This window comes from Mastigoproctus giganteus, chromosome 3 (genome assembly GCF_048544385.1).
Source record: "Mastigoproctus giganteus isolate SK-2022 chromosome 3, ASM4854438v1, whole genome shotgun sequence".
Classification (NCBI taxonomy): domain Eukaryota; kingdom Metazoa; phylum Arthropoda; class Arachnida; order Uropygi; family Thelyphonidae; genus Mastigoproctus; species Mastigoproctus giganteus.
The window spans coordinates 61259711-61286504 of NC_143577.1; the positions used below are offsets into that span (position 1 = coordinate 61259711).

The 26794-nt window shown below is 36.0% G+C and overlaps 1 protein-coding gene across 2 annotated transcripts in view; it reads right to left on the reverse strand.

Annotated features, from left to right (window-relative positions):
- LOC150088046 (glutamate receptor 1-like) overlaps positions 1-26794 on the reverse strand; it is a 630662-nt gene that overhangs the window by 519417 nt on the left and 84451 nt on the right. The window lies entirely within an intron of this gene.

The window sequence follows — 26794 nt, forward strand, 5'->3', positions numbered from 1 at the left end:
AACTTAGGCAGAGCAATCCTCCAATCGTATATAAAATTAAAATGTTCAAATATAATCGCATATACTGATTATGTTGGTTGATTGGTATCTGATAATTCCATAACAAAACTGTACACCATCACTAGCATGCATTTATACAGCAAGTTATATACACTGAGTGATCACTGAATTATGACCACCTACCTAATACTTTGTAGGTCTTCCTTTTGTCCTCAGTACAGCAGCTATACGACGTGGCGTTGATCCAACAAGACGTCGGAAGCGTTCAGGAGGTATGGCCAACCAAGCTGTGTTAATGCAGTCAGTAATGCAGGTATGGAGGTGATTGGTGTGTCCAGACGCCTGATATGCCTTTCCATAGTGTCCTACAAGTGCTCTATGGGATTGATATTGGTGGAGTTCGGAGGAAAATAGATATGCTGGAAGTCAGAACTGTGTTCCTCAAACCATTCTTGCACATCAATGTCCGATGGCTCGGTGCATTGTCATCTTGGAAGCCACCATCGCCATTCGAAAAAAAGTGTAACATAGCGGGGTGTACACAGTCAGCAAGCAGTTGACGATAATGGAGACCAGTGATACGTTGTTCCACATGCACCAAGAGTCCAACTTCCTGCCAGTAAAACATTCTCCACACCACACAACCGCCTTCACTTTCCTGCACTTTTGATACCATGCATGATGGATGAAGAGCCTCATGTTGTTGACATCAAATCCGTACACGACCATCTACGGTGTGGATAATGTGACTCATCAGACTAGCACACCTTCTTCAGTCTTCTAACGTCCAACTTGCATGCTCTTTGCACCAGGCAAGTCTTTTACGCCGAGGAGGAGCGGATGCCGTAGGGATTGTCTGCTGGTATAGCTCATCCGTGTGAGCGTGCGATGCATGGTCATGCCAGATATTGTTCGGGGTTGGCCCATGTTGTATTGGGTAGTCAACTCTTGAACAGTGCTGCGCCTGTTCGCCTGAACGAGTCGTCGGAATCGGCGCTCACCTCTAACATCAACCTTTCGCTGACCTTTGCAGTTTTTCCGTCGGGTCGTTCTTTGACCATTTTGACGCCAGTCCTGGTAGACTTTAACTATGGCGGCTCTCGAACACCCCACCAGTTCAGCCGTTTGGGAAATCGAGGCACCCGCTCGTCGAGCACCCACAATCTGTCCTTTATCAAAGTCCGATAAATCCTTCCTTTTACCCGTCACACTCGGAATTTTGCTACCTACTGAACCTCTAACACCTTATCTATGCTACATAGGTCGACTAACTCCGCACTCTCGTACGTCACATGGTCAAGGGGTTGCACTGAGTTTTCATAGGGGTGGTCATAATTCAGTTATCAGTTAACGTGACAAAAAATTCAATTTCTAAGATATATTTTCAAGTTTAGTCATATTTTGACATGTGAGAGATCAGCGATGCCATCTACCAAGCAATAAGAGAGAGAGTAGTAATGCTGAATTCAATACTACAAAAAGGGAGAAAAAATAGAAGAAAAGGGAAACAATAAATGTTGTTGTAGTAGTATTTTAGGAGCATCAGGGCATTTAGGACACGAATTTTTTAAAATGTTTTTTCTTCCGAGTTTCCGGGAGGGAGAACAGCGCTACTCTCTCTCTCCTGAAACCGCTCAATTGAGCTACGTTATGAAAAGGGCTTATGGAAATTTCTCACGTCATCGACGGGACTCGAACTGAGGTATTTTCCATCCGGTGTGTGGGGAGGATTGCGATTCTACCAATGGTGCTAATCACAAGGTAAAAACAGGGAAAAATGAGATGAAAGGAAAACAAGAAAAAAGGAAAGACTAAAAGTTAAATGAAAAAAGGAAAAAGAGAAAAGAAAAAACGAAAAGGTAAAAAAAAAAAGAAACGTCCACTTTTTAACAAAAATTATTGGTACAGTATTATACTGCAAGAAAGAATAAAAATTAGGAATAAAAATATATAATAAGTATCTACCAAAATTAATAACTGTTGCTACAATAGGATTCCGATTATCCGGCCGGGATGGTTGAGAAAGAAATATTCTCAACCAATCCCAGATGATCGGGTTATTTGAAGTCTCAAATAATCATCAGAAATGGAAGAAACATTTGTAAATATTGAAACAAAATATTAGAATATTTAACACAAAATTTAGCACGAGCATGCAAATAGTTTTGAAAAAAAAAAAAAACTTGGGTTAGCTTAATAACATACCGTATTATGTAATAAATAAATTATATAATATTAAAAAATATTTTATAATACACAGATTTTTTTTTATTCAATAATTTGAATGTTTTTCAACACTAAAACATAAAATCCGATTGGGACACCATTTGCTTTGTATAATGGTACCCTGAACTTAGTAGAAAAAAGTTGATACAATAATTCTGAATGAATCATAATATCCATTGATATAAATGGCATAGGCACTAGCATACACGCGTATTTTCTTCTAAATAAACTGTGTCAACAGCGAGTGAGAGAAAGAATCTGTTTTATGTCCAAGTTTCTTTCTTCTGTTATTCTAGTTTCCTTCTCTTGTTCAAAGGTTTCGTACTTTCCGAAGAATTTCGCTAATGGTGAAACATTACACCTGCCTAGCTGACTTGTTCCCCAAACGTGAGGGTAGCAACAGCTGTAGCAGAGTGTACGGCGCACTGGGACCAGCCATTCTACTAAAAACTCACGATGTTCTTTCGTTAGGCCTGAAATTTTACAAAATATCATAAACTTTTCAATAAAAATAATAACTGTAACTCCATACAAGAGTACGTTTGTAGAACGTAATGGATAGTAGAGACTATTTCTTGCGCCGAACGGAAGAAAATCTAATAAAATCACGTGGTCTTTGAAAGAGTGGTTTGGAAAATGAAGGTGGAGGATATAGTACACAGTGAGTCTCACCGAGCAAAAATTCAGGATAAAAGAAATAAAACAACGATGAATTAATAACGTAATAAGGAAAATCTGTTACAACGAAAGAAATAAGAATCTTTATGTATATTATTAAATTGAATTCGTTTAGGGAGAAGAAACACTCGATAATATTGGAATATGGGAAATAGAGAATGAAAAATTCAAATTAAAAAAATGATTAGGTTTAAAATAATTATGTATTTCGATATATCTACAAAAACATAAGAATGAGAAGCTGAAATACGCCACACATTTTAAATCAGTGTATTTATTTATATAACAATATTAGCGTGGAACAGCCTATTGCCAGGAGGTTAATAGGTAAACCATGATTTAACTATTAACAAGTTAAGCTACAGAACAAATACGTGGTTGCCCAAAATGAACTCGATAATTAGTGTATTTCATCTTGGAAATACACTAATTATCAAGCTTATTCTGGGCATCTATGAGATGGAATATCCCAATTATCCAGCTCATTTAATCTTACAGGTGAAAAAAGTTTTGTGAATGGTGGTTTTATGGGCCATTTTCACGTGGCTGAATTAGTCGGTCTCAGGCGAAAGCAGCATGGTTTTTTAATCTCCACAACTCTGGTTTTTCATCCAGCAAAACAGAAAACAGACCACAGAACATATGTCATTTACAGAAAATATACACAGGGCACAGCAATATGGCCTTATTCGCTGATGCTGCTAAAACCTAATTACAACAACAACATATGAGAGGCTGCAAAACATAAGATTCACATTCAGTCAGAGTCAAGACGATTAAAATATGCCGCATGTTATTCCATTTGAGCTTTATTTCGAATTTTTATAGTATTATCCTTAAGTGTTTGTGTTCATTAAAATTTTAAATAATTTTCAAACATTAAACAGCTTAAATTAAAATAATGAGAATGCATGATCGAGTTGGTGGCTTGCCTATACATATTTTTACAAACGAAAATTTAAGAATGTATAATCAGACTACACTTTGTTAAATGTTTAGAGCTTTATTTCAAAAAAATTAAAGTTTAATTTCAAAATGCTATTTTAGTTTTATTATTATTAATTCCTTAAATACTTAATACTTCGACATTATGGAAAAGAGGCCTTAATCCCCTGTCTAGTTCATCCTGCCCAATTCATCAGTAATAAATGAACTCTAATCTCCTTCTGGTGCCCAATTCAAGTATAAGAAATAAGCTGCGGGAACTTTGGTGCCCAATTCACCCATTCTCCTGATGACACCGAAATGTAAAGAAACTGCCAATTAATCTACAAAATAGAACCAACCATCTGGTTATCGGTGTGAACTGTTTAATATGAGAATTACCATCCTTCACATGAAAAGTAGCAGTCGACTGCCTGTCTCAGAAGAGTATGTCCAGGGTGTCACAGTGTTTAAAGAGAAACACATGTGGCAGCGAAAACAAATATATATGCTGTCATTGTGGGCTAAGAAAAGACAACATTTAGCTGAAATTTATCTTAATGAAAGAGCAACTTAAATCCATTTTACAGTAGTTATTCGAGAAAAAAAAATTAAACTTCAAGTGGATTCTCAGAGCGCTTTAAATTTCAATTTTTCCCCATTACGATACTGGAGGGTTTTATCTCTCTTTAGCAACATAACAAATATGCAAAATATATTTTCCGAAAGCCTTTCGAAGCTTCAGGCGTATGATTATACCATACAGTGCACGTACTAAAGGAGGACAGAGATGTAACTCACGAGATGCTTTCTGGCATGCATTATCCCAATCATCTAAATGTTTAAGAAATGGTAACCGCTTCCTGCCTAAATCCATTCGAAATTTTTCCCCAGAGGACACGAGACGGTTAGCAAATTGCAAAAATTCACATACAGCTTGCACGTGCGCATTTCGAAATCAAATAGTTCACGGAAAGCCGTCAGTGGAAAACATTTCCAGTTGTGGAAAAATAGAAAGTATAAGTTAGAAAAAATATGGGACCCAGTGCATGCATTTATAGTCTGTGTTATTCTAAAAATGGTTATCTTAAGAAATGCATACGAATAGCGCAGTTTTTATGAACAATATTGACGTGGTGGTGAAGTGTTTTTATGAAAGAGTTCATTTCCAAGACCTCAGTATTATGCTGTTTTATTGCATCCAAATCTCGATTTCTATTTCACCTTTTTGTGAATTGTCTAATTCAAGTTCCAGTCCAAGAGTTTTCTTTCTTGTTTCTTACATTCTCTTTAGCGTACATTTAGTGCCATACTTCATCATCATCATTATGAATGGTCGCTTTTCTCTGTATTTGGCATCCGCAAAAAACATTTGAATCACGCTTCATCTTTCTCTATAAATTTCCATGTACTTTTAGTGTCACAAAATTGTTTTTGTAGCTTCCTACTTTTTTCAAATCTTTATTCTCCTCTTCTTTAATGCTCATTAGATGACATCACGTGTCTAGACATTCTGCATAGCAATTTTAAGACTAAAAGAGATTAAAAAAAATTCTCCCTCTCTTTTTCTTTCATATAATACACAGTACACATTTTTGCAAAAAGCAATAGACACTTGGTATGTATTCGTCCTCCTTTAAATACCCATTTCTAATAAGGTATTGGTCTGCCTTTAGGCATTTACAGAGATATTTCTAAGATTAAAATTTTTTTTAATTTTAAATTTTCAATTAATTAACTTTTGTCTTAATTGATAAGATCTTATTTAACCGTGCAGTGTCAAGTTTTCCACGCAATTTTCAATCATTACTTTTAGCATTGACAAATTATTTTCAATACCAGTCATCATGTGACCATATATCAGGATTCTCTTCTAAAGTCACCTGATCTACATATTGGGGTTTTTCCTTGGTGGTTCGGAAAGCATGGTACCATAAATAGGTGTACTTAGTCAGAAATAATGAATTTGTATCAATCCCAAGTGTGGATCTGATCGATAGGTACCAGAGGACTAGGATCTCTTATCCAAACATGCCCAACATCATAGTGCAATTCATCGTATCAGGCTATGTGTTTTGAGCCGTCTGCTATTCACTGACTCTGCTCCTTGTCCACTAAAGTGCTTCTGATTGTGACGGTCGTCGGCTGTAATAGCTCAACCATGCAGGTGTCTGACACATTGTGTTGTTCGGATGGGTAGTGCTCTTCCCTCGTGTTGTGCTGCTTCATTGTGGCACGTCTATTCTTCCACTAGACAACACGCTGGATCTCTCTCCTCTAGCCCCCTTTGGTCAACAACTCTTGGCTGGTATGCATGGGATCGTTGACTGGTAGTTATTCCACGGTTGTTCCCCGCTTTACATACACTAGAAGTGGCTGGACAAGGACACTGGAAAAAGTTGGCAGTCTCTAAATTACTCACACAAGCTAATCGGCCTTAAATAAATCATCTCCCCCACTTGGAACTCGGTCAGGGCTTATCACCAGCCCATCTTCACGCTGAACACCCGGCTGCTGAATGCTGTAATGTTTGGCTCTGCTCTTAGATTTTCTCTGAATAATTATTCTTGTAGATCGGATTTTTTAAAACTATTTGCTACATGTTTGTAGGTTCCTTTTTGATTCTGTAATTAATTTATACAATATATGATTATTCGTATTTTTATCCTCCATTGTCCTTAGTGTCTTTTCGGAGTGGAAACTGTTTTATTTCTGTCAGACATTCCACTAAAATAATAATTCACAGATTAAAGTGTTTAAACACGCTTTAAAAAGTACCGATGATAAAATACAAGAATAGTCGTTTAAACCTATATAGTTTTCAAGTAGACCTATGAATGGATGTTGGAAAGTTGGTCGTTTAGAATTAGTCACAATGCAGCTAAGACTATATAATTTCCGTAAATTTCAGGCATTCTATGAACGGATGATTTGTTTTGGACTGGATGAAAAATCGTTTTAGATATATTGTGAGTTTCAGATTTACCTAGAGAACACTTTCTAAGCAGGTACAATCTTGGCAGATTTTACCTAATCAGAAAAACAACTAGGCTGGCAGCGAAACAAAGTATAGTTTCCTAGACGAAGAAAATGGGACATACGTGAAATGAAAGGCTGTTTTTAAGGTCAAATAAGACAGGACTATGTTTTAGAACAGCTAAAGTTCTGCTTGCCAATAGAGAATCACCTGCAAATTCTCATTTAAGGATAGCAATTGGAGTTATTAGAGTAGCTGTGAGTACTTGCAGGAACTACCGATCGTTTACTAGTTATTTGGTGAAGTAACAGATGTGTTTTATTCCAACTCCTAAAAGGAGTTGGCGAAGCGTAAAACAATAATGATGATGATAATAATGTTTATGGTGATGAATACATCAGTGAGAAAATGACAACGTTCAAGATTATGTAGTAAATTTTGCTAAATGTTTTTTGAATATTTTCTACACAATGTTTTTCCTTTTTAAAATATCCTTTTGGCTATCGCCTTTCTTGTTATTTCCAGATATACTGATCTAACTGTTTGTGCAAGGAAGGTTTATCAAATGGGAACGTACAGCCATCACCAGAACTATGGTTACGATTTCCAGTTAATGGAAAAAGGTAGCTAATATACAAAAGGGAAAAAATGCATACGTGAAAGAACAGAGCTCTGGTCTGTTCATTCTAGCGTTACTTCGGAAGTTTAAAAAGTAGAGGTGTCATCCGCCATCACAAATAAACAGGAGAGCAACTCGCCATCCAATTGAGAAAAGCACAAGGTACATTATAAACTGGAAACTGGCTTAGAAAACTACACACCAAACCAGATCCAATGAATTGAAGCAGCTAGAGCAACAAACTGAATTCATCTCGAAAATGTTCATTAACATTAATTTGGGTGGGTACAAATGATATAAATCAGGAGCTCTTCTGTGAATACACAGTGGATTCCATTTCCGCAATTCGTAATCAGATGGAAAATTTTGAGATAATGTAAAGGCATCCGTCCTTGTTAAAGATAGAAATATAGATTGGTGCAATAAGACAATTTATTACTGTTAACAGATTGATATGACTGTAACTGGATGGCAGAGTTTCTGTCATTGGAATTGGTTAGATGTGGACAAACTTTCATGTGGAAAAAAAAAAAAAGAGTAAAAAACAACTACACAAAACAGAAGTTCATTTGCAAATCTGTAGACTTCTGAGCCTGCTTACTTTAAAAGTCTGAAGGAAGCTTTAAGTGAAGTGTTTTCGTATGACTAACAGGCATTTATGAGATTATTATTGCAAAGGTCAGAGGCAAAATAGAATGCTAATAGTCAGTTTTATCTTTAGATGAAGACACTATTAAAACCATTTTTAGTAAACAGGTGAAAATAAAGTTGGATAGCAGTTGTTTTCAGAAGAATGCAGGAGCCTGGATTGTAATTTGAACAAAACGCAAATTTGGATGTTTCATAATAATGTTGAAATGATTATAAGCTTTTGTATGGACAAAAAATGAAGCTGAAGATTTTGATGCGAGCTATTTGCGATGCGTTTTATTTATTTATTTATTATTTGTATGAACAATTTTAACATATTCGTTAGAAAATCAATTTTGATAAGGAGGAGACCATAATTTGGGACATCCAATAAAATATTTTAATCCCGATGCTATGATTTCAGTGATGCGATAAGGATAAGTTGGAATCAGGAAATTAAAAACAGTAACCTAAGTGTGGACAGTTGTAAAAGAGATTAGGTAGACAATGGCAATGAGATAGGTTCTGTGTGAGAAAAGGCCATCCCCAGTTGTTAATAAGATATCTAGAGGGCAGTTGGCATTAAGTATTTTCTTCCTTTATTATGCAAAGTATCATTACTGTTTCTATGTGAACTGTAGCCTCTTCACGTCGATATTCGCTTATATTGGTTCCCAACAGGGTCGTTGTTGTTGGGTTTTAGGCACATCAGTGGCTTATGCTATATTTCACCAATGTATACGTTATTACAAACTTGTGTTCACGGATCGAGTTGCATGATGTGCTGGCTGAAAAACACGGAATAACTCATAGGGGAGAGCCCTACTTCCTCCTCCTGAGATCGGCTAACTACAGATGATGACTACTTTAGAAAACCTCCAGTCATAAACGGGAATCGACCTCAGACTTCTCCAAACGAGTGACATGTGGCGTAATTACTATACTGCTACGGAAGACTCACAGCTGAATGGTCATCCACAATTAATTATGCATTCTTAATACCTCTAGGTCTTTTATTTGGTTATTAACAATCTCATCAGTATGCCAGCGAAAGCAAAGAATTAAATATTTTCATAATGACTGTCAAAATTCGGTTGATGCTATTCAATTATGTGAACTGAATGTCTGCTCCACACACATCTAAGTGGCAGCCGGATTAGGCATCACAACGGGCAAAAGCCTCCTTGGTTTAAGTTACTAGAAGATTGTCCATAAACAACTGTGAGGACCGATTTTTGCAGTTATAATTTTCACTAAAGCTGCGTAGTATACTAAACTGAGGTTTTAATTCACACAAAAATAGAACTAATAATTAAAATTCAAGAAAACTAAATATAATGACCTGCTTCTGTTGAATATATCAATCCTTAAAAGCACGGTCGCATAGCTATATGTCTTTAAGATACTCTACTAAAGTCAAGATTTTAATTAAAGGGAACACCACTTCATTATTCTCATTTTATTCATGTAAATTATTTCCAAACAATAAGCCTAATGCAAATTGATGCGTTTTACCTTCTGAATTGCTTGATGCTCACTTCTTACTTTTTGGTGTAATCTTAATTGCTCAATATGTGCACACTTCAATTTAGTTCCACACCGTATTTCGTTGGCAAAGTCTGTTGTCTAAGCAATGTTAGAAGCCGAGATAAGGTTAATTAAGAAACTGCACTGTATGGATGAAGTGACATCTCTTGGGTTCCTTGATAGTATCGTAGCTCTAATTAGTGGGCGTTTCATCTCAATGTCAGTGACAGTGTCTGTTTACACGACGTTAATTAATGTACTCTATGTGGTGTGAGTGGCACCGAACAGGACTACGTTGTTCCCTGAATGTTATCAATAAATGGATGGTAATGACAAATTGGGGATCACGAAATAGGATCCGTCCGGCAGGTTTGTGAGATATTTGAAGTAATTTTTGAAGTTTCCTGAAGTATTTTTGATTACATATCCTTGTAACACTTTTATACCGTTTAATCAAACAACTGGAATTCTCTCATAATTATAATAAGCGTAGTTAGTGGGACAATAATTAGTTTTAAATATCAACTCAGGCCAGAGATTTAGCTAAGAAGTTATATGTATACTTATAAATATCACTTCCATAATACTGTAGTTCAGTTCCTTTCCTTGTGCTAAATTAGTCATATACAATACAAATAATTAACTTATTTACAAACGTCACGTGCTAAAAAAGCTAGTACCAGAGTATCCTTCCCCTACAACTTGATACTGATTAAAATTCTCGTCTTATGAAATATTTATGAAGTATAAGAGCTGAGTGGCAATGTATACTCTGTTATCAAAAGTATTGGGACACCACATGATGATGATCTAGGGAGTGTTACAGTAGCACATCAGTATAAACTAGACAGCGTTATGAATCTCATTCAATTTTAAACAAAATTCCTTGTGTTTCGGAACACAATAAGTTCGTATGTGGACTGCCACATTGTAGGAATTAGACAAATTTCAGAGGCTCTAGTAGTAAAGTTTTAAGAGTATCAGTGAATAAGGCTATATTGCTCCGTGTATATTGTCTGTAACTTGCGTGTGTTCTGAGGTCGATTTTCTGTTTGATGGACGGAAAACCCGAATTTCCGGGAGAAAAAGCATGCTATCCTCGCCTGTGACCGACTAACTCAGAGCCACGTTGTGAAAAAGCCCTATAAAAAGTCCTCCAGTCATCGACGGGACTCGAACTCAGGTCTTTTCCACCCGGTGTGGGGAGAACGGTGATCCTACCAACTGTGCTACCCATGAGAACTCGGAGGCTCTAAATTTACCTCTGAGTATTGTATGAAATATCATGCAGAAGTGGAAGGTGAAAGAAGGTTCGAAACGGAAAACGCTTATTTTGACAGATAGAGGCTTCGGAAGTTAAATTTGTTTCCAAAAAATCGTCGATACAGTTCCTAAATCCATAGAGGAGCTCCAGAAGGGTACATGTTGTTGTTGTAAGTATTTAGGCGCATCAGCAACGCAAACCATATTATGTGTGTAAATTGCGTATGTTCTGTGGTCGATTTGCCTTCTTTCCGGACGAAAAATCTGGGTTTCCAGGATAAAAAGAAACATGCTGCTCTAGCCTGAAACAGACAAACTCAGTCATGCCATGAAAAGGTTTTTAAAAATCCCTCTCGTTATTGACGGATTCGAACTCGGGTCTTTTCCAACCGGTGTAGGGAGGAAGATGATTACAACAACTGTGCTAATCACGAGAGGCAAAAGAATACAAGATAGATTGTGAGTGATTACCGTACTTATAGAACTGAACTGGGATTGTGTTGTCATGGACGAGATGCAGCCCACAAACCCATGATCATCAAAATCGATGCTCAACAACAGTTCCCAGAAAACGGGAACTGGAGAAGAGGAAATGCATTTTCTTGAGTGATCAATCACTGTGTATGGCGCTTCGATCTAACAGAGAAAATTTATAACTGACGATAGCCAAGAGAACATTCCATGTTCACAGTACCATCTAAAACAGTGAAGTACCATGATGGAAGTTTATTATTGTGGTACAGAGTTAAATCACTGATTATTGCAGACGGTATAATGAATGGATTGGCTAACCGTCATATTCTAGACTGTGTTGCTCTTCACACGCTGATGGAATTTTACCCTGGAAATCCACAATGGAAGCAGACTTCAACAAGCACCGTTAAGAAATTTTTGCTTGAGGACTGAGGACTTATCAAATATTGGTTGAAAGCCTGAGTTACGAGCTACATAGCATATTTGAAGGGGAAAGGTGGGCCTACCTCATGTTAAATTTGTGTTAATCCGCATACACGATTTTCTCTTGGTGTTCCAGTGCTTTTTATAAAATAGACTGTTGCCAATATTAATAATGTTATTTGGTTTACAGTTCAGCTAAAGTAATGTATTTATCCGTGTATTTATAGCTAATACAAGGATATTTAAATATACCCTTAATCAGCAATTAGCAGTCACATATATATATATTTGCAAGCATATTAGCATAATGATTTCTATCATGAAGTTTTCCTTCTTGCTATTTTTATGCCACTATTTAATTAAACATTACGTAACCGCAATATATTTGCAATTTTATTAGAATGCTATTTTGTCTATAATTTTGCATACCTAAGCGTCAATCAGAATCTATTGCCATACTGTGTGAGTCGTTTTTAATATGGGTTAAGATAAAGCGTTAAATACAAAAAGACAAGAAGTATTAAACGAGATAAAATAAAATTTAATTTAATTAAAAACATAATATAACACTAGATAAATAAGTAGTAATTACTGCCTGTATACATTAAAAACATGGCCAAATAATTATATATAATTATTTGGCCATGTTTTTAACTGCTACTTAATGATTAAAACTCAGTAATTCTCTAAACTTTAGAGAATTACTGAGTTGGATGCAGAGGGCTACAACTGTGGTTTAGAGTCTAAACCACAGTTGCAGCTCTCTGCACCTGTAATCACCACTGTTAATCAGTTCGCTGTTTTTGTATCATCTTAATTTAATTTTATTTTCAGTTATAGAAAATCAGTATGTTATTACGTCTATATCATTGTCGTGGACAAGTATATATATCATTTGTCATGATAATTAGGCATCTGTCGAATTACACAAGAGTCTAGGCCCAATTCGTAATATTTATGATATAAAGCAATACAAGTTGTATAAAATACAGTTGTGGTTTTTTTTTTCTGAGGTATGAAACTTAAAGAGTGACACTTCAGTAGTAAATTTCTCGTTTTAAGCAATTCCCCTAAGTAAAGGTTAAAGTTTTTGACTCGTAAAATTTTCCTCCCTCCTAAAAATAAATTGAATTAAATTTCTCTCTGGGATCGTATACCTGGTTTGCTGCACTTTCATGTTTATGAAAGTGAAGTCAGATCGAAACGCTGCCGTAAAAGCTTCAGATGGGTACCTCTATGGTGTGGCCGAGAGAACGGCCCTCCGTAAGCTTGCATTGGATGAAGAATTTTCAGATTCACGCTTTCTTGACTCCATACGCTCTCCATTGCTAAGAATAGAATGATTTAATTTTCTGCTTGTCGTTGTCATGGACTGGTTTCTGATATGTGCTGATTATCTTCAGTCAAAAACAGCATATACAAAATGAAGAATTCCTAATTCAGTGCCAGTGGAGGTACAGACATTTAGCATGAACGCTCATGTCAATGCATTCGACTTCTTTATTCGTCCTTGACAATATTAAACGCAGTTAGAGTATAAATTAAAAATACTTTTTTTTTTTTCATATAAATGGCTTATATAAAATCTCACACAGGTTTTCCTATTATATTGAGTACTGTCTTTCTTAAGCTATTATATTTTAGACTGATGACGTTAATGAATTAGAATTAAGTAATAAAATGCTATATATAATTACTATTTTAATTATCTAAGTTTATCGCAAAGAAAATTCAATCAAAATATATAAAGAATAATGATTGCATTGTCAAAAAAAGTAAATCTTCAGCCATTTTTCGCATATCTTAAACAGATTTTAAAATCACTTACTGTTTCAAAATCTGTTTGAATTTAATTTCTGCCTTAATGTCCCTCGCAATCCTATATTATTATAATCCAGTATTTTAGAATATGATCTTAAGTATTTCAGTTTTTTTTAAGTATTTGCTGCGTTTGCTTTATATTTCCGAAAATAAATACCGTACTGTTTTGATTTCTAATTTGTATTTAATTTTGACAATTTATTATTGTCAAATAATAAATTGTCAAAATTATTGTCAAAATGTCAAATTGTCATTTAATTTTATTGACAGTTTGTCAATAAATTGTCAATTGAAGTTGTATTAAAGTATTAAAAGTTGTGGCAAACTGCAAATGCCTTGTATTTTAATTGTATTTATTAATTTCATTCTAATAAAATATCACAATTTTCTTAAAGATCAGTTGTTTGTTTGTTTGATATTATTTTTTAATGGCACATCGGCAACACATCAACAAAGTGAAACTCGAAAATGTTTTGTTTCAGAAAAATGCACTGAATGGAAACATATGCTATTAGTATTGGATATGTCTTTCATTTCTTATTTATAGTGAAATATTTGCATTTAACTGTAACCGAAACAATTAAATCAAAAGGTCGAACTACTTAAACGCAAGCTCAACCACAAAGAGATATGAGAAAGGTCCTTCTTCGACATTGCCTCTTCACACAAATCTGAGTCTGCAGAATTATGTGAAGAGACGACGTTGAAGCGAAAAGGAATAACAAACGCTAACAGTTCTTGAACAGTTAAACACCGCTTCATTTTCTGAAGAGGCCATGTAAGTCTCTGAGTTTGTTTCTTTTCGGCACGACGTCTTAAATGAAGCATTTAGAGTGCTCCGAAAGGCGTGTGGTCATAACTGCCAATTAACATTATTTGGCAAAGTCATGACGTGAGGTACAACAGGATTTTAATGTTGTGTTTGTTAATCAAAATATAATAATACATATCTCAAAATTTTACGAAAGCAGGTTTAAAAATTTACGACTAATTGAGCTTATTGGAATATTTTGAAACCACGAAACTAGAAGAAAGAAAATCTAAAGTTAACAGCACAGAAAATAAATCTCGCCATAATTTTCGGGTAATGTATCTTTTTATGCATTTTAAGACCTGTTATTTTTTCCGTATATCTGATTTACATTTATAATAATTGTCCTCTAATATGCAGTAGTATGTAACCGCCACTTTAGCCATCCCTCAGAACAGGACATGGATTGTGTATCAAAATTGTTGCAAATTGGACTTCGTTCGACCTCATCCTAATAAGATAGAATCAAAATTTGCATAATTGAATATACATTATTTGGATTTAGAAAGAACAGAAATAGGGTGTCTACCATTAGCTTAATTTGGGATGCGGTAGAACAAGAATTTCAAGTTACATTTACTAAACATAAAATATAATAATATATATTGCAATATTTTATGTATTTAATTCGATTTGCATTCATATAAATAATTTTCGAAAATAAAATTTGCAATATTTGTTAACAGAATAATCAATAACTGACTGCAAATTTGGTTAATGGAATGAAAAAAATATATCAAACGAATTAGTACAGAAATAATTCTATCGATATTATTAAATAAACTATTAATTAAAGTTTAAAATAAAATTACATTGCTTAACGTATAAAATAAAAAAGAAAGCAGCATACTTTACATTTTTAAATAAGCGGCTTTTATACAATTTATTTCTGTTATAAACATGCTATTTTTCATAGTAAAGCTCGTCACTCGTGATGTGTAAAGTAGGATATGACGTGCTTGTTAATTATTCAAAGATTTTTTTTTTTTATGGCACCATAATACATAGAATCTTGTGTAAAAACCATTTGTAATCCATTCAAAAAGTTCTGAACATCTGTTTACTCGAGACGCCTTGCAGCTTCCACTGTTATTTATTTTTTATTCTTTCATAAAGCCGCTATAAAAACCTTTACTTTGGACATTTTAGTCCGAAATGAAGGCGCTGAGGGATGCTTGGTCCATATCCTTCTTCCAATATTTTGAAATTTCAATTTTGTGGCCATTTCACCCACCGGAAACAAATGGATGATCGATTGCCTGTCGCTTGTTTTTCTTTTCCCGTCTACGGCAGCGGGTCATTTCCTTCTTTGCACCGTTTTAAGACAGAATGATATGTGGTCTGAAGCTCCGAAGCTATATAAAAAAGTAATAATCTGAAACTTTGAGACACCGTGTTCCATTTAAAGAAGAGATAATCCAATGTACAGTGTATAGACTGCTCTCCCATTTATTCATGTATCTACATCATATTTAGCTGTCTATAATGGCCTACCCTGCAGTTTGCGTTGTAAGTAGCCTTAATAAATGCTTTCTCGTGGTGTAATAATGTACCACAGACTTTCGAAAGTAAATTTACAAAATGCCAGTCTTCACACGGCGCTTTAGACTTATGATTTCAAATTTTCGTTTTTCACAACCTTTGGGTTGCGAACACGCATTTGTTGTTTTGCATTTTAAGTACAGATCTAAATCAATTAGTTCAAAGTCATGTACGCTCATAAGAAATGACATATTGAACATTTTAAGTATTGATAAGGCCATATTTTCGAAAAATTTTCCACTATCCTTTTTTTCCCCCACCCAAATGCGCAATAAAAAAAATCCACGATAATCATAATTCTCATTCGTGAAAGGCTACATAAGTCATCCAATAATGTATGCTTTTCAGAGATTGTAACCTTTCTATTTATTAAGTAGTAAATAGTTCTGAATTACAAAAAAAAAAAAAACCACCTTGCGATTCTAGGCAATTCATGTCACTGGAGTAATGATTAAAAATGTTTTGAAAGTAATTCATCGAACAGATAGAATGTCTTATTGTGTATTTTTCTTCAGAATCTATCAAAATTCCTGATCTCAATAATTTTATTTATTCTTAATAAATTTTTAAGGAGCTTAATTTATCATAACAAAATATTGGCAATGTGGAGTTTTAACTAAACACAATACACACCGTGACTGAATTGCAATATTTTCAACTTTTTAGATAAATACTGATAGAGCTTGATTTCATGAAAAATTATATAACATTATAAACCTTTGAAATTATGTTAATCAATGTACATGTCGTGTCACGCAAAATGTTTTGTTTTTTTATCAAAAATATTTTGGTGGAATATGCGAAAATACTGAGATTAACGGCCTCCGTAGCCGAGTGGGCAGGAGCGGGAGTGCAGTAGCACACGCTCTTTGAGTAGACCGGGGTTCAAGCCCCTGACTGCTGAATACGGTCGATCTGCCAACCCGCACTGGACCAGCGTGGCAGATTATGGTCCATTTCCCTCAGCATGAATTGTTGAGGAGGCTTCCACCCTGCAGTGGGTTGATAATGGCTGCACTTTACTTTTACTTTACTTTTACTGAGATTACTTTTTCTTTTTTTCTTACCATCAAAACCGTCTTTTATTTTCATAGAAATAATCTTTAATATAATAATTAAGTCTCAATTTTTTAAAAAATTATCAGTTGAATAAAAGGATACCACTATTTAAGACCCTCCATACAGATTAAGTAGCTTAGTTGATTAAGTTGCTTTCTTGCATCATTTGCCACTACTAACCGTAGTAGTTTTAAGACATTGTTTCAACTATATCTCATAATGCGGTCATCCTTCTCAACGAGTTACCATGTATTGCACTACCATATTCGGCGGTTATCCTAGTATTGCAATCATGTTAACTCAGTTGTGAAGTTAATTCCACAATATGAGAGACGCCAAAAGGTGTACCTTTTAATTTTAACATCTTGTTTTAAAAATTATCAATTGAATTAAAGGATACCGCTATTTAAGACCCTCCATACAGATTAACTATTAATTTCGTAATAAATGTTTAAACGATTATTATTTCTAACTATACGGTTTTACAAATACCACACACTATTTTTAAGAGGAGAAATATTAAATGGAGGAGAAAATGAAGGAAACACAAACTGTTCATTCGTGATTATGTTTTTTAATAGTTTCTGATAGGCAATTTCATCAATAAACACCTCCGATTCTTGAGTGTGATATTGTTGTTGGGTTTTAATCATGGAAAAAATACTAATTTAAAGAAGTCTTGCTTTCTTCCTCTCAATGATTAATTTCTTTAACAACAGTGTCTTAATTTTTTTTAACAAAAAAGCAATCTGGCAATGTTACTTTTTGTTTAAGAATTCTCTTGTACATTTTGCTGCTTGAAATAATCATATTCACCTAAATTATGCAGATATTTCACGCTGCACCAACCTTTATAGTATTTTCTTAGTTGTACAGCTATTTCCACGAAAGGCTTCAGTTCAGCAAATGCAGCGTCTGGAAACTAGGCACCTGCGAGGTGATATGACTGAGGTATTTAAAGCTTTCAATGGATTGGGCAAGTTCAGTGCTGATTGGATTCTTCCCCTTGTTCAGAATACACACACATGACGGGGCATAAATTCAAATTGAAAATGGATGATTGGAGAATAGATGTGCTGAAGTTGTTTGCCTTTAGCCAGCAGGTGGTTGATTGCTGGAACAAACTTCCATCTGTTGCTGTGGACAGCTAAAATAAACTCAAGGAAGAACCAGACAAACTTTTGGAGAGAATGAACAGGTGAAATGGGGAAGATTTTTTTTTTCGACTAATGATGTATAAGCTTGCTTTCTTGCATCATTTGCCACTACTAACCTTAGTAGTTTTAAGGCATCATTTCAACTGTCTCATATTGTAGTCATCCTTCACAACGAGTTACCATGTATTGCATTACCATATTGGGCAGGTATCCTGGTATTGCAATCATGACAACCCAATTGTGAAGTTAATTCCACAATATGAGAGATGCAAAAAGGTGTACATGATAATAATAAAATAAATCCAAATGTAATGAGGCATAATATTATGCCTCGTTGCATTTGGATTTATTTTAGTATCATCACTTACAGCTTTTCGTGACAAAAAGATGCTCCTAAACAGCCTGCCTTTTCAAATTAGTATCGGGATCTTTCGGCTTTTTTCTAAGAAGCAAAAAGGTACCAGTAGTTGGTAACATCTTGTGGTAATTTCAACCACTACGTGTGTGCGCATATCACCAGAACGTGCATAATATTTGCACTCAAGAATAAACTAAAGCAATGTCACTCTTGTACAATGTAACTGTACAAATAAGTTTAATACAACTTATTTAATAAATGCACAGTAAAAACAACTGGAGTGTGTGTCTAACGAGTCTAACATTATAATATCATTAAACCATTTAAAGATACAGTGCCCTACCATTAATATCCGGAAACCTGCCTTTAGACAAAAAAAGAGCTTTTATTGTGTCATTTAATATTTTGTGCTGAAACTTTTGCTTTTATGACGGCCTTCAATCTTCGGGGAATATATCAACCAGGTTTTTATATATGTCAGGTGATATGTTCCTCCACTCGGCCTTCATCGCAGCCACCAGTTCGGCCTTGTTCTGTGGGCGATCTCGACGTGCACGTAAACAACGATCTAACACATCTCGAAGATGCTCGATAAGATTAAGATCAGAACTCTGGGCTGGCTAATCCAACTTTTCCACACCCATGTCTTCAAACCACGCTGTTACGACCCGAGCAGTATGGCCTGGCGCGTCGTCTTTCTGATACAGGTATGGGCCTTCTCCGAAGTATTGCCATAATGTTGGAAGAGCATAATTGTTCCAGGTGGTCCTGGTATTGCACAGCATTCATGGTTTTGTCAATAACGACGAATGATCCCAAGCCAAAGGAAGGAACTGTCATTCGCCACACCCAGGAACGGCCATCAGACTGGTAGAGTGCCAACCTCGACTCGTCTGGCCATAGGACTGGTTTCCACTGCTACAGTTCAGGATCCGCGCCCCTTACACCATGTTAATCGGCGTCTAGAATTTGTGAGGTAATCAAAACTGTTGAAGTGATTCTGTTGAACCTGTCATTTTGCATGCCAACTTTTGCAACTGTCTGTTCGAAGTCCAGTGTTCATATTTATGACAGGTTCTGAGAGGTACTGCACGCATAGGACCTGTTTCCTCATCCATGGAGGGGTATCCGGATATTAATGGTAGGGCAGTGTATATTTAATTAGGATATATATAGTAAGATGAAAACATTGGGGAAAGCATAGGACGGAACGCAAATGATGATTCAGAAATGTCTCCTACCAAGTAAGTAATTAGTTGAGAAAATTATGATCTGGTTGTTGAGGTTTCATATCCCTTATTTAAAATTCAATTCATTAGATTATTTTTTTTAATTGAAGGTTTATGCATACACATTTTTAAAATATATGTAATCAAATACCGAGTTTAACTTTAAAAATTTCTTTTTAACCCCCATAGTTTATAAACCACTCCTGTCTTATCGCATCTATTATAACCAATTTCTTGAGCTAAAACTCTGCAGAGTTTATTGTTAATCAATACCTTCTGAGCCTGGAAACATGGACCTCGTCATAACGTCATTCAAACAATTATTTATGTATGAGATAAGCTACAGTATATAAATTCTAATGTAATTCAATAGACAGAGTATTTATAAATGAAAATAATTTAATAATAATAAATAATTAATTTTAAATAATTTTAATAGTAATAAAATTAAATAAAATTTTAAAAACTCATCAATTTTTATGAAGAACCAAAAATACCTTTTTTCTTTTAATATATGAAAATAATTTAAGACGAAAGCCGCTTTTTGTGTAGTTTCATCGATCTTGGTGTGTCCATTCTCCTAATAAGCCATTATCTCAACTGTCAATGAGATCTCTATTACTGCAGAACGTCAACTAACAAATGAGAGATAAAATGTTGTACCATGCTTGTACTCAAATTATCGAAGATATCTTCCACATGATTCTTCATCAAAGTCTCGAACTCCATTCATATTTTCAATGGAACATTTCCACGCGTTCTAGACTCAGTCCAAACTCTATATTAAAATTTTACCAGCGTTATTGTGACTTCTCGTTCATAGATATAATTGTACGTGGATGAGATGGTTTCTGTTGAATATTTTATAAAAATCAGAAAAATCAATAATCAAATTTCATAACTTCAACATCATGGTTCAAATATTTCATGATTTGAAGTTCATTTACTGACGAAAATAATAAAATTCCAACTGATATCAGAAAATGAAGGTAAACTGTTACTATATAGCCTTGATAAATCAAAGATGAAGATTGGAGTTCGTGTTTATTTATTTTTTTTTAATTGAATATCTCTAGAAAAAAAATAAAGATGATCTGTTTTAAGAGGAACCATAAAAAATCATAATACCAAAGAACAGAATTAATAACCTGAACTTGTTATTTATTCTATAACTAATTTAACGAAAGAAATTCATCTATTTTCAGAAAGAAATTAGTACTTCTGTAACTTGTCGCATCGCTAGAACTCTTTTCTCGTGGTCTATGGAAGCTCACCATGCGATAAGACGGTACTCAGAAGGATAGTACTATAATCCCGTCTCGTACAAAACATTAACCAAGAGTTCAGTCCGTCAACAGGGGCTCAGACCTGTTACAAATATACTACGTACGGAGCTTCACAGCCTCGGTTTTCGTAGGTGAGTGATGGTGCATAGGTCAAACATCATCAACCGCAATTAGTGATGAATCGTGATACACTAAACTATATTAATGTTGTAAACTGCATAGAATGAGTATCCAGAAAAAAAGTAAGTGTTATTGAAAAGGCACTTGTCGGTGACTAGGAACCCGGTGGTTTCTTCAGGTGGAGCTCATCTCCAGTCTGTGAAAACAATAAAATACTTAAGGATTCTCATTGATAGGCTGTTCTGTTACGCTTCTTTTCCCATATTATTTACATACCAGATAACATCTGCAACGTTGTTGGATGATTGCACTTATAACGAGGAAGGTTTGATTTGATTTGATTTTGATGGCACAAGGGCGACTAAGGCCATTATGAGCAAAGTGAAAACGAGAATGGACTGGGGAATAAAAATAACACTGAATTTGTTCTATGGCTGCATCTTCTTGCCAATTATTAGTTATGGTGTACATGTATGGCTAGACTGTGGGTTATAAAAGGCGAACGTCAGGAAGCTGTTTGTAATACAGCGTGCAATGAAGCTAAGTGCGGCCTGCAGAACTGTTTCGAACGATGCATTGCATGACCGGACGGCTGCCTCTAGACTTACATGTGGTTTTCAAGTCAATGTGTTTTCACTTAAGGCATAAAGTGTCATACAGGCGTTTATTAATTGAAATTGATTGCTCTCGTGCATAAAAGGAAGACAAGAACCATATCTGGGCCCTCTTGTTTGGTCAGTGGTAGGAGAGATGGAATGATAGTACTAAGGGTCACATTACAAATAAATTCCTTCAGCGTGTAAATATTAATGGTAAACCTTGGATGGTTTAGTCCAAATTTACACGCCACCTTCTTCTTGACAGGACAAGGACCATTTTTTGCATAGCAAAATGAGCTAAGTATTATGGACCGTTCTGCTTCCGGCTTTGGGAAAGATGAAACTTGGGGGCACGTATTATATTTAACTCTTACGAGTATCCGATCTTAGGGAAGAATTAATAGCAGGTCGCCGAATCTACAAGCGTTGAAATTTGAACGGAGGCGGATTTCCAATCCTTCTGAGAGTTTGCTGTCGAGATATTTCGAAGACTGTTAATCTTGTTATAAATAGAGGAGCAAAGAACTTAATTGTAGTATCGTGTAATGAGGTCGTGTGGCTAACTGGAAAACAACCACGTTGGCTGATAATTAGAACGGATTTCAATATTTCAACAGGGTAGGCGCAGGATGTGCGGTACAGTTCTAATTATAGGTGAGAGCTTACCCTGTGTGAGGAATGACGCCCAAATCGTTTCAGGGAGAAAGACATCTAGGAGGGTTCTTGTGCTGATAGTCTTTGGACCTTATTGCCTACTTCGAATGGGTGTATTCTGTATTATACTATGCGTTGTATATGAAATACTGTATGTATGGTATTGTAAATATACGGTGAAGTTGCCCACATTTCGTAGGGACCACCTGGTAACAAAAAAAAAAAAAAAACTTCAATTGGAGCAGCAGCACGCTGGCTTGTAATTTGTGTGGGTGTCGCGAGTTGTGTATCAAAATTGAATAATATTTTTTTTAACAGAGCAGACGTAGAATTGTGGGTACTGTTCTGGGGTGCAATGGGGGTGAATATCGTGCCTCTCTGTTTCGGTTATACAGGGCATTAATCATATCACGTCTGGATTATGGAGCTACCATCTATGATTCTGCAAGAGCGAGTGCATTGCGCGGGCTTGATATAGTTCAACACAATGCTTTGAGAATTGCACTCACTTGGTGCATTCAGAACATCGCCAGCACACAGTCTCTACATTGATGCTCACGAACCCCCACTAAGTTTACGGAGGAAAGCACCGTTACTGAAGCAGGCTGTTGAGATACAAAGTTGTACGTCACATCCCATTCAGTCATGCCTTTTCAATCCTCCATTAGAAAACCTCTACAGAAACAAACCTAGCATAGTAAAGCCAGTTAGTCTTCGCCTTCATGAACTGCTGCAGGTTTGGATTGTTTCCATCGATTCTGTACAACAGATAGAAACTTGCATTCGACCACCATGAGATCCTCCTCCTATACAGCCCTGTGACACTCAACTCTGCCAATGGGGAAAGATTGTTTTACAGCATCCCCTGTCAAACAACTTCATGAAGTTCCCACTCAACGATATACTGATTTTTCCCCAATTTATACAGATGGGTCTAAATCTAATTCTAACGTTGGAGCAGCCGCAGTGTTTCTGAATGCATTATTTCAGCGTCCCTCCCATCTGAATTCAGTATCTTCTCAGCTGAATTATATGCAATTAAACTAGCCTTAGAAAATATCTGTTCTGACTGTTCTTTAAAAGCTGTTATTTATACTGATACCCTCAGCTTAATCATGGCATTACGTAATTACTTAGATAAAGTTCGCCAGGTTCTAAATGAAATCAGAAGCTTATTACTGCAAATTAAAGAACGCCATAAACGGGTCACTTTTTGTTGGATTCTGGCCCATTCTGGTATTTTGGGCAATGAACTGGCCGATAAAGCTGCAAAAAATCCATCCACCCTAGATTTAACCAATATCTGTGTTCCAGCATCAGACTAAACATTGATCATTAATGCTGCATGCCTATCAGAATGGACAGTCCTCTGGCGCTCTCAGACTAATAATAAACTCTTTCAGTTTAAACAGGATCCAAGAATTTGGCGCTCCAGTGTCCGTATATATTCTCATTGACTGCCCTTACTATAAACAAGACAGAACTTCAACCTTGTTCACTGGTTAATCTTCGTAAACCAATAACTCTTGAAAATTTCATTGGTGATAGGGCAAACATTTCTGAATTTTTTACTTCCTCAGGAAAATTGGGCTTTTTAATCAGTTCTTATTTCAGGATTTTTTCTGACTTTACGAAAATTTCTCTTCTCTTTATATAATGAATGAATAGACACATTATAGCCATAGCAGCTTATGTACCATTAAACATCCATAACAACAACGCTAATCCAAATCACGATATTTTACTGATTCCCCCTTTTTAAAATATTCAGGATATACGAGATTATTGTCCTATTTTACCACTAGACATATATTAAGCTGGAGGGATGTTCAGAACTTAAGTGCACCGATGGTGAAAAATATTAGGAGCACCTGAACTCCCTATCTTCATTTACCAACACTGGACACGTGACAAACCCCACAGTAACACTGGCCCCGTGGCTAATGCTGTGACGTGAAAGGCAAACCCCCCCCCTCCTACACATACCAACACATCCCACATTGGCAGCTGAATTGAACATTGTTCTGCAGAAGGAATGGAGAACCATACCTGCTACAGTCGACGTTCTTTGGTGGAAAGCCTACTTAGAAATGGAGATGTGTTACAGCGGCCAAATGGAGTACGGATACGCTATTGAAGTGAGTGGCAGTGATCCAATATGAACCCGACGTGTGTCTGAATACTTTCTGAAAAGTAGTGTACATACTAACTCGGTATTAAATAGTGTACATACTAACTCGGGATCAATAACAACGGGGCGGATATTTGATATGATATAAACCCATTGTACGAGCCTTTCCAAGTTGTTAATGAAGTAGTAGTAGTAGTGGCGGCATGTGATGCAAGAAAGCATGTGTATGAGCTTATGCAGCATCAGCCAAAAAAAAAAAAAAAAAATCACACCATTCCTTCCAAATGCCTGTCCAGTTCCTCCTTAAATTTATTCAACCTATCAACTTCCACAACGACAGATGGAAGTTTGTTCCAGCAATTAACCACCCGCTGGCTAAAGGCAAATTTCCGCACATCTATTCAAATCTGTCTTTTCTTAATTTGAATTTATGGCCCCTTAGGTTCGTAATCTGAACAAGTGGAAGGATCTCATCAGAAATCAGCGTGCTCAACCCATTCAAGGCCTTATATACCTCAATCAGATCACCGCGCAGGTGCCTAGTCTCCAGCCACTGCAATTTGCAGAATTTAAGCCTCTCTTGGTAAGAGGATCCCTTCATTCCCCTCACTAAAATCTTGTTGCCCTTCTCTGTACACGCTCAAGTAAATCTACATCATTCCTAAAATGGGGCCTCCAGACCTGTACGCAGTACTCAAGGCGTGGCCTGACCATTACCTTATACAGAGGGACAATCACCTCCTTCTCTCTGCTAGCAAAATTCCTATATATCATTGACAAAACCCCATGACCTGCCCTGGCAGCCTGTCTACATTGCTCAGAAAACTTCATATCTGCCTGCACAATTACTCCCAGGTCTTTTTCATTTTCTACCACCTTAAGTTTAGTACCACACAGTTGGTACGTTTCTCTGGGGTTACTTCTACCCACTTGCAGTACTTTGCATTTGTCAAGGTTAAACCTCAGTTGCCACTTCTTAGCCCATTTGCCCAAATTATCAAGATCCTGTTGCAGTAGCGCACTGCCATTACTGTCATTAACAACCCTGCCAACCTTTGTATCATCTGCAAACTTCGACATTAAGCCTGATATTCCTTCATCAATATCATTGATAAATATACAAAACAACAGTGGACCCAACACCGAACCCTGTTGGACTCCACTAATAACATTAGTCCACGAAGAGCAGCACCCATTGATTACCACCCTCTGTCTTCTCCCACTTAACCATCCTTTTATCCATTGTAGCAACTTACCCTTAATACCATTCTGCTCCAATTTGTACAATAGTCTTCCATGCGCAACAGTGTCAAAAGCTTTCCTGAAATCCAAATATATGATATCAAAATTGTTTTTTGCATCCAGTTCCTTTGTAACTACATCATAATATCCTATAAAATTTGTCATACAAGACTTTCCCTTAAAAAACCCATGCTGTCTCTGAATTATTGCAGCAGTCTTGTCTAGATGATCCTGCAATGCATCTTTAACCAGTGACTCCATTATTTTACCCGGAACAACAGAAGTTGAACTAACTGGTCTGTAATTACTCGTGTCGCCCTTCGATCCCCCTTTGTGAATTGGGGATACATTTTACGTTCGCTCATTAAAGGAACAAAATAATTCGCATGAAACTATTTAATGAAAAACTACCCTATTCACATTTTATTATTGGAACAAATTCCTGATGTTTGTTGTTAGCACCTTAACTTATACAATAGCATTAAATATTTGATGCTCATCTTCTACGAAAATCTGAATAGTTTTTTTTCCTGTTTTTTTTTGTCACAAAATGAATAGCAAATCCCGATAAAGTTTGAAACAGCTGTTTCAAGATTATATATATACAGTATATAGATATATAGAGCAGTCTCATACCTCTAAAGCAACAAAATTTTATAACAACATAACATTTAATGAGAAGGGAAAAATGCTTAGCCAACGCGTTGTGGCTACTCAATCAATCTGGTATGAATCAAAATTATTGGACCGTACTGTTTCGCTAGGACAACTTAGGGCGAGATCTCATGTTACAGACATGTGTCATCCAGCCGCTAAAACGAAATGGCTACAATACTTCAGGACAATGTGTGAACAGGAAAGCACAAGACCGCGCACAGCAAATATCGTGTTAGACTGACTACCTTCCGAGTGTATCCTGTAATAGCGTCATTGTGAATCGATTTTCTGTGTGAATTCACTGTGGTTAAAATTGGCCTACGGACTCGCCCAATTCAAACATTCGCGATTTCGTTATGTGAAGTTCCCACAAAAAAACTTCTCCTA